This window comes from Mobula hypostoma, chromosome 2 (genome assembly GCF_963921235.1).
Source record: "Mobula hypostoma chromosome 2, sMobHyp1.1, whole genome shotgun sequence".
NCBI lineage: Eukaryota > Metazoa > Chordata > Chondrichthyes > Myliobatiformes > Myliobatidae > Mobula > Mobula hypostoma.
The window spans coordinates 153,544,406-153,552,739 of NC_086098.1; the positions used below are offsets into that span (position 1 = coordinate 153,544,406).

The 8,334-nt window shown below is 43.3% G+C and overlaps 1 protein-coding gene across 4 annotated transcripts in view; it reads right to left on the reverse strand.

Annotated features, from left to right (window-relative positions):
* Positions 1 to 8,334, reverse strand: part of LOC134342577 (sialate:O-sulfotransferase 2-like) — a 294,342-nt gene that overhangs the window by 145,743 nt on the left and 140,265 nt on the right. Inside the window, exon 1 of one of the 4 annotated variants that reach the window (XM_063040891.1) lies at positions 6,933 to 6,982. The exons of the other annotated variants lie outside the window; for them this stretch is intronic. The gene's annotated coding sequence lies outside the window, so the exon portion shown is untranslated. Of the gene's footprint in view, positions 1 to 6,932; positions 6,983 to 8,334 lie in introns of those variants that run through there. 4 annotated transcript variants of the gene reach the window in all.

The following is an 8,334-nucleotide window of genomic DNA, read 5'->3' on the forward strand; positions in this document are numbered from 1 at the left end:
GTCAGAGAGTCATAGAGCACTATAACACAGAAACAGGCCCTTTGGCCCATCTAGTCTGTGCAAACTGTTATTCTGCATAGTCCCAGCTGAATGAAAGCTCTAGTACAAATTCAAAACTAGCCCCAGTCAACCTGCACCTGGACCATAGTCCCTCATACAACTCAACCAAGTACTTAGGGTATAGTCTTAGTGTAAATTGTGGAACTTCTGGGAATGATGTGAGAAGGATTCTTTTCTCACTCAGAAGTTTGGGAATCCTTGGTATTCTCCATGTAGGATGGCCATGGATATTCACTGATTTATATTAATTAGGGAAGCTCGGGATACAGAGGGCACATTGAATGGAACTTAAAATAGGAGAGAAGGCTTTAGTAAATGAGTGAGTAGGTTCCTATTCCCCACTCTTCTTCCTACAGAGGATGTGATGAGATTTAAACCTGTGCAGACTGACTTTCTCTCTATGCCTCTTTGACGAAAAGCAACATCCCCATCAAGATCTGAGAACCAGGGCTGCTGAAAGCAGAGGTGGAACATTCACTCAAAAGAGTAAAGGACCTATTTCTTATTATAATTAGTGTTTCCCTGTCAATTTATTTCAAGATCGTAAACGTCTCAAATTATTCACCCCTGAAGATCACACATGCCTAGTCTAGATAATCTAACCCCAGGAGCTGTAGTGAGCTTGGGTGGAATGGTTTTGCCCTCCTAAGACTGATAACTTTTTGGAAGATGTAGTGAGTGCCCGGTGTACAAAGTTTCCAATGGGGTCCAACCAGGAACAATGAGCTTGGCCAAAAGATTTCTAAATCCTCCCTTTTTATGTTCTGCCATTCCAGTGATAAAATGTAGTATCTCAGAAATATTTTGCTGACTTTTTTTTAATTTAAAAAATTAACTTTATTCCTAATAATACATTGAGGAAATACAATCTTTTCCTATAACATAGTCCAAGACCTTTTAACCCACTCCAAGATCAATCTAACCCTTCCCTCCTGCATAGCCCTACATTTTACTACCATCTATTTGCCTACCTCAGAGTTTCTTAAATGTCTCCACCATCCTGGCACCACCACTCTGAGTAAAAGCTAGCTGACATCACCCCTATACTTTCCTCCAATCACCTGAAAATTATGCCACCTGGTGTTCACCATCTCTGGCCTGAGAAAACGGTGCTGGCTGTCCTGTCAGTCTCACACACATTATACTGCAGGACTTGGAATGAATGACTGCTGAAAATGTACTCTCCCTGCAAGAGCTGCAAGTGTGAACTCAGTGAGGAACATGTGACAGGCACCAAACCAGGCAATCAATATCTCCATCAGGAAACAATTGAACGACAAAGTCATTAACAGATTGTGGTCCTTACAATGAAGATCTTGGTTGCACTGAACCAGCTGAGAAAATGCATGGGAGGTATATTTACAAATGGGCATCACCTTCACTCGTTCTACTCAATTGCCCTAAACAGAGAACTGCCCTTTTTGGTATTGTGTTGATGCATTACTGATATTAATGTTGTCAGATGAGTTTGGGATGTGTAACTGCCAATATCTAAATAAAGATAAATATTTAAATTGTTTATTTGTCACATGCACATCAAAACTTTGAAACATACAATGAAATGTGTCGTTTGCGTCAATGAACAACACAATCAGAAGATATGCTGGGGGCAACGCGAAAGTGTTGCCATGTTTTTGGTGCCAAGATGACAGGCCCACAACTTACTATCCTTAACCCACACATCTTTGGAAAGTGGGAGGAAAACATAGCACACGGAGAAAACCTATACGATCACCAGGAGAATGTACAAACTCTTTATAGACAGTGTCGGGAATTGAACCTCAATCACTGACGAAGAGTGGCTTTAGGAGTGAGATGGTTTTCACCTGTTTCTATATCGAGGTCTGAGATGGTCTGCACCTGATTCTATATGAAGGAGTGAGATGGTCCTAATCTGTTTGTATATGAAGGGGTTGAGATGGTCCAATGCTGTTTCTATATGAAGGAGTGAGATGGTCTATACCTGTTTCTATATGGAGTGAGATGGTCTATATCTGTTTTTATATGAAGGAGTGATATGGTCTATACCTGTTTCTATATGGAGTGAGATGGTCTATACCTGTTTCTATATGAAGGAGTGAGATTGTCTATACCTGTTTATATATGAAGGAGTGAGATGGTCTGCACCTGTTTCTACATGAAGGAGTGAGATGGTCTATACCTGTTTCTATATGGAGTGAGATGGTCTATACCTGTTTCTATATGGAGTGAGATGGACTGCACCTGTTTCTATATGAAGGAGTGAGATGGTCTATATCTGTTTCTATACTCAGTACTAAAGCTGATGAAGTCAAGCATGCCACATACCTTCTTCACCACTATGTATACAACTTTCAGGGATCTACAGGGTCACAGTTTGAGGATAAAGGGGAAGACTTTTAGGACCGAGATTAGGAAAAACTTCTTCACACAGAGAGTGGTGAATCTGTGGAATTCTCTGCCACAGGAAACAGTTGAGGCCAGTTCATTGGCTATATTTAAGAGGAAGTTAGATATGGCCATTGTGGCTAAAGGGATCCGGGGGTGTGGAGGGAAGGCTGGTACAGGGTTCTGAGTTGGATGATCAGCCATGATCATACTGAATGGCGGTGCAGGCTCGAAGGGCCGAATGGCCTACTCCTGCTCCTATTTTCTGTGTTTCTATGTTTCTGCTGAATGTATTTATGTACCTGAGGTCTCTGTTCAACAGCACTGTCCAGGACCCTGCCATTATCTTTCCATGCCCTGCCCTATTTCAACCTCCCAAAATGCATTGCCCTGCACTTGTCTGAGTTAAATTTCATCTCTCATTCCTTTGCCCACATTTTCAGTTGATCAATAGTTTCTCTTCTCCACTCTCCCATCAGGCAAGAGGTATAAAATCCTTAAAACATGTACCACCAGGCTCAAGGACAGCTTCTATCCCATCATTATCAGACTCTTGTGTAATAAGATGGACCCTTGCCCTTACATTCATTACAATCTCGTACTTTATCGTTTACCTGCACTCCAATTTTTCAATAACCCTTACACTTTATTCTACATTGTTTTTCTAATGATATATTCTAGCTCAATGCACTGTGTAATGATTTGATGCGTGTAAACACTATGCAAGACAAGCTCTTCACTGTATCCTGGTACATAGAAACATACAGTGAAATGTTTGTGTTAACCTCAGGATGAGCTGGGGGCAGCCCGCAAGTGTTGCCACACGACATGGCATGCCCCCAATGTTCAGCAGAACAGCACAAGCAGACAACAAAACAAAACAACAGCAAAACAAGCCCCTTTCCCACACTCCCACTCACACACCCACACATGCGCACACACACACACCCACTCAAACATATACACACCCACTCAAACTCACCCAACCACTCACTCATACACACACCCACCCAACCACACACACACACCCACTCACACATACACCCACCCACTCAAACTCACCCAACCACTCACTCACACACACACACACCCACTCACACTCACTCCTACCCACCCAACCACTCACTCATACACACACACACCCAACCACACACACACACCCACTCACACATACACCCACCCACCCAAACTCACCCAACCACTCACTCACACACACACACACCTAACCACAGACACACACACACACACACTCACACATACACCCACCCGCTCAAACTCACCCAACCACTCACTCACACACATACCCAGCAAACTCACCCAACCACTCAATCACACACACATCCACCCAAACTCACCCAACCACTCAATCACACACACATCCACCTACCCACTCACACACACCCACCCACCCGCTCACTCACATATACACACGACTGGTCTCCAACCCAGGACAGGCCATCTCCAGTCCTTGGTCCCAGACACTCAGACTTGTACACATTGGGCCTCCAACTTCCAGCCCCTGACCCTGGAAGAATATATAATGACTTCTTTATGCCCTCCTAATTCCCTTCTTGAATGTGCACTAAATCCTTTCAATCCTCTGACCTCAGCTGCCTAGGTGTGGCATCCAGAACATAGAACAGCACAATACAGGCCCTTCGGCCCACGATGTTGTGCCAACCCTTTAACCTACTCAAAGGTCAACCTAACCTTTTCTCCTACAGAGCACTTCACTTTTCCATGTGCCTATCTAAGAGTTTCTGAAATGTCTCTAATAATAATAATAATAATAAATATACAGAGATGAACTGTTGTATATGTTTATTGCATTTAGTAGGAAAGATTTTCTGTAACAATCTTTGTGACAGCAGAGCTGAATGAGTCTGTCTGAAAGGGTGTTCCATTGCTGATTCAGTAGGGCATGGAGAGGATGTGCCAGATTGTCCACAATGGGTGACAGTTTGTTCAGTGACCTCCTCTCCACCTCTAACTCAAAAGAGTCTGGGTTTTAGCCAAGGATGAATCCAGCCTTTCTGATGGGTTTATTTAGCCTTTTTGCATCACCAACACCGATGTTACTCCCCCAAGACAAAGCCACAAAGAAGACTGCACTCGCTACAACAGTCTGGTAAAAGATCTCCAACATCTTGCTGCACACATTGAAGGATCTCATCTTCCTTAGAAAATAGAGTCTTTTCATCCCTTTCTTGTAAACAGCCTTGGTGTTGGTTTTCCAGTCAAGTCTGTTGTCAGGGTGAACACACAAGTATTTGTACTCCTCCACCACTGCAACTTCTTCTCCCAAAATGTATACAGGACTGGTCACAGTCCTCTTCCTCCCAAAATCAATCACCATCTCTCTGATTTTGGCCACATTCAGTAGCAGGTGATTCCTCCTGCACCAATCCATAAACCTGTCCACCAGTCCTCTGTACTCTGACTCCTGCCCATCTCTGTTACACCCAACCACCACAGAGTCATCAGAGAACTTCTGCAAGTGACTAGACTCAGATTTGTACTGAAAGTCAGAGGTGTACAATCTCTCTGCCTCTAACATCATCCCTGGCAGTGTTTTCCATTCGCCCACCACTCTGACATTCTCCCTATGCTTTTCTCCAATCACCTTAAAATTATGCCCTTTGTATTAGCCCTGGGAAAAATTCTCTGGGTATCCACTCAAGATGTATTTGATCATTTTGTACACCTCTGTCAGGTTATCTCTCATCCTCCTTCACTCCAAAGAGAAAAGCCCTGGCTCACTTAACCTGTCTTCATATGACATGTCCTCAGGTCCAGACAGCTGGTAACTCTCCTCTACAACCTCTCTGAAGTTTCCACATCCATGCTATAATGAGGCAACCAGTACTGAACACAATATTCCAAGTATGGTCTAATCAGGTAGATGCCTTCTTTCTCTTGACCAGATCCTCATCATGCCTAATGAACCAAGGTTTCCCAATTTTCATCTTGCCCTTCACCCTAATGGGAATCTGCTGGCTCCAAGCATTTCTTATCTCACTTTATCTCCTATCTCACCATGAAGGAATGATATTTGGGAATTCAATAGACAATAGACAATAGGTGCAGGAGTAGGCCATTCAGCCCTTTGAGCTAGCACCGCCATTCACTGTGATCATGGCTGATCATACACAATCAGTACCCTTTTTCTGCCTTCTCCCCATATCCCTTGACTCAGCTATCTTTAAGAGCTCTATCTAACTCTTTCTTGAAAGAATCCAGAGAATCGGCCTCCACTTCCTTCTGAGGCAGAGCAATCCAGTTGAAAGTTATTATTATTATGCACATAATAATTCTAGTCTGAAGCTATCATTTGGACCACCACGAGACCCTGCCTCACATACTAAATGGCCCATCCCTTTGAGATATGAGTCTGTTAAGCTTTGTATTCCAATGGGCACTTCATTCATCAGATTTAATTGTGCCAGTTCAGCCGGACCCATTCACATTCCAGGTGTCTGTTCCGAGAATTCAAACACTGTCTGAATTTTCTGATGGACTAATCTCAGCTTTCCACTGCAATAAAGGCATGAGCACAAAACAAAGCAAAATTTAAAGAGATACCATAAACATAACGTAGAAAAGCAATAAAGGAGAATTGTTAAAATTTTTCTTCAGAACTACGTGACTCCTGAAACCTGCAGTGGAAGGGAATGCATATGGGATCCCAACGTAAAGTTCCCAAGCTCTCTAATTATAAAATATTCTCCGCAACCTCTTAAAGGTTTAGCTTTGGTGATGAAAACATCAATGAATTGTACCACCAGTGAATTCAGGTGGAGGTGTGTGGGAAGGGATTCAGTAGGTTTCAGCTTGTAAGGGTTGGCTTTTGTTAGTGTTGTTGCTGCTACGCGACAAACATCTCTCCATTGGGGCTTGTTTTTGTCCTTCAATAGCACTGGAGTTTAATATTCTGGATACAGTTCCAGAAACTCGTCTTGCTTCAAACAGTGAGAAACAAAATCCCAAAGTTTTTATATATATATTGTTGGGGTGATGTGAAAGTGAAGGATCATGGAGAGAAAGTCAAGCTGAATTAGATCAACATTTTATGTCCAAAAAGGTTATTTGTGCTGCTCATTCTTATTCTTATAAGTACATGAGGGAGATAAAATAATGAGTAACATCTCTGTGACAAGGGAACGTGAACCAATCCTCATAGAGGGATCAGAAGTGGAGAGAGCAAGCAATTTCAAGTTTCTGTATGTCAATATATCTGAAGGTCCCAACATATTGGTGCAGTTATAAAGAAGGCAAAACAGCAACTATATTTAAGCTAGATTTCATTAGGGGTTTGAGGAGATTTGGTTTGTCATCCAAAACACTCAAAAACTTCTACAGATGTGCCATGGAGAGCATTCTGATAGGCTTCATCACCGTCTGGTATGGGGAGGATGGGGCAGGGGAGGGCGGGGGTTGCTATTGCACAGGATCAAAGTAAGTTGCAGAAACTTGTGAAATTAGCGAGCTCCATCATGGGCACTGACCTCGTAGTATTCAAAACTTCTTCAAGGAGCATTGCTTCAAGAAGGCGGCATCCATCTTTAAGGACGCCCACCACCCAGGACATGCCCTCTTCTCATTGCTACCACCAGGGTGGAGATACAGAAGCCTGCAGGAACAAACTCAGCAATTCAGGAACAGCTTCTTCCCCTCTGTCATCTGATTCCTAAATTGACATTGAACCCATGAGCATTTGAAGGCATCCATTAGTCTTGCGAGACCATGGATCTGCACCTGGGAAGTCTTCACTCTCCACGGCGCGGCCTGGGCAAGGTTGTATGGAAGACCAGCAGTTGCCCATGCTGCAAGTCTCCCCTCTCCATGACACCAATGCTGTCCAAGGGAAGGGCATTAGGACCCATACGGCTTGGCACCGGTGTCGTCGCAGAACAATGTGTGACTAAGTGCCTTGCTCAAGGACACAACACGTTGCCTTGGCTGGGGCTCGAACTCACGACCTTCAGGTCGCTAATCCAAAGCCTTAACTACTTGGCCACGTGCCCACACACCATGAGCATTACCTCAGTACTTTTTTACAATTTCTGTTTTTCTACTACTTATTTTACCCATTTCATATACATATATACACTTACTGTAACTCGCAGTCTTTTCTCTATTATCATGCTGTCATTATTGTACTGCTGCCACAAAGTTATCAAATTTCATGACCTATGCAGGTGATATTAAACCTGATTCTGATTCCGATCCTGAATACTCCCCTTTTTTACTTTCCCCCTTCCCTTTCCCATTCCTCATTTTCATGGCCCTCTCATGCCTTCTCTTTTCCCCCACTGCCCTTGTGACGTCATTGCCTCCCACTATCTCATCTCCTTCTCTTTTTTCCATGGTCCGCTCTCTATCATACCAGATTCCTGCTTCTTCAGCCCTTTAACCTCCTTCACCCATCAGCTCCCAGATTCTCACATCAACAAGACTGTTATTTAGATATACAACACGATAACAGGCCAGCCCAGACTGAACAAGACTGTTATTTAGATATACCACTGGATAACAGGCCTGTCCAGACCCAGTGAGACTGTTATTTGGATATACAACACAATAACAGCCCTGTCCAGATTGAACGAGACTGTTATTTAGATATACCACTGGATAACAGGCCTGTCCAGACCCAGTGAGACTGTTATTTGGATATACAACACAATAACAGCCCTGTCCAGATTGAACGAGACTGTTATTTAGATATACAACACAATAACAGGTCTGTCCAGACCCAGTGAGACTGTTATTTAGATATACAACACGATAACAGGCCTGTCAAGACCAAACAGCCCTACCAGACAAGATGGCGCCTGTTAACAACAATTCCTTGGGTGGCATGTTCCAGATAATAAATTACATCTTTGTGACTAACTAATCCATACGTCT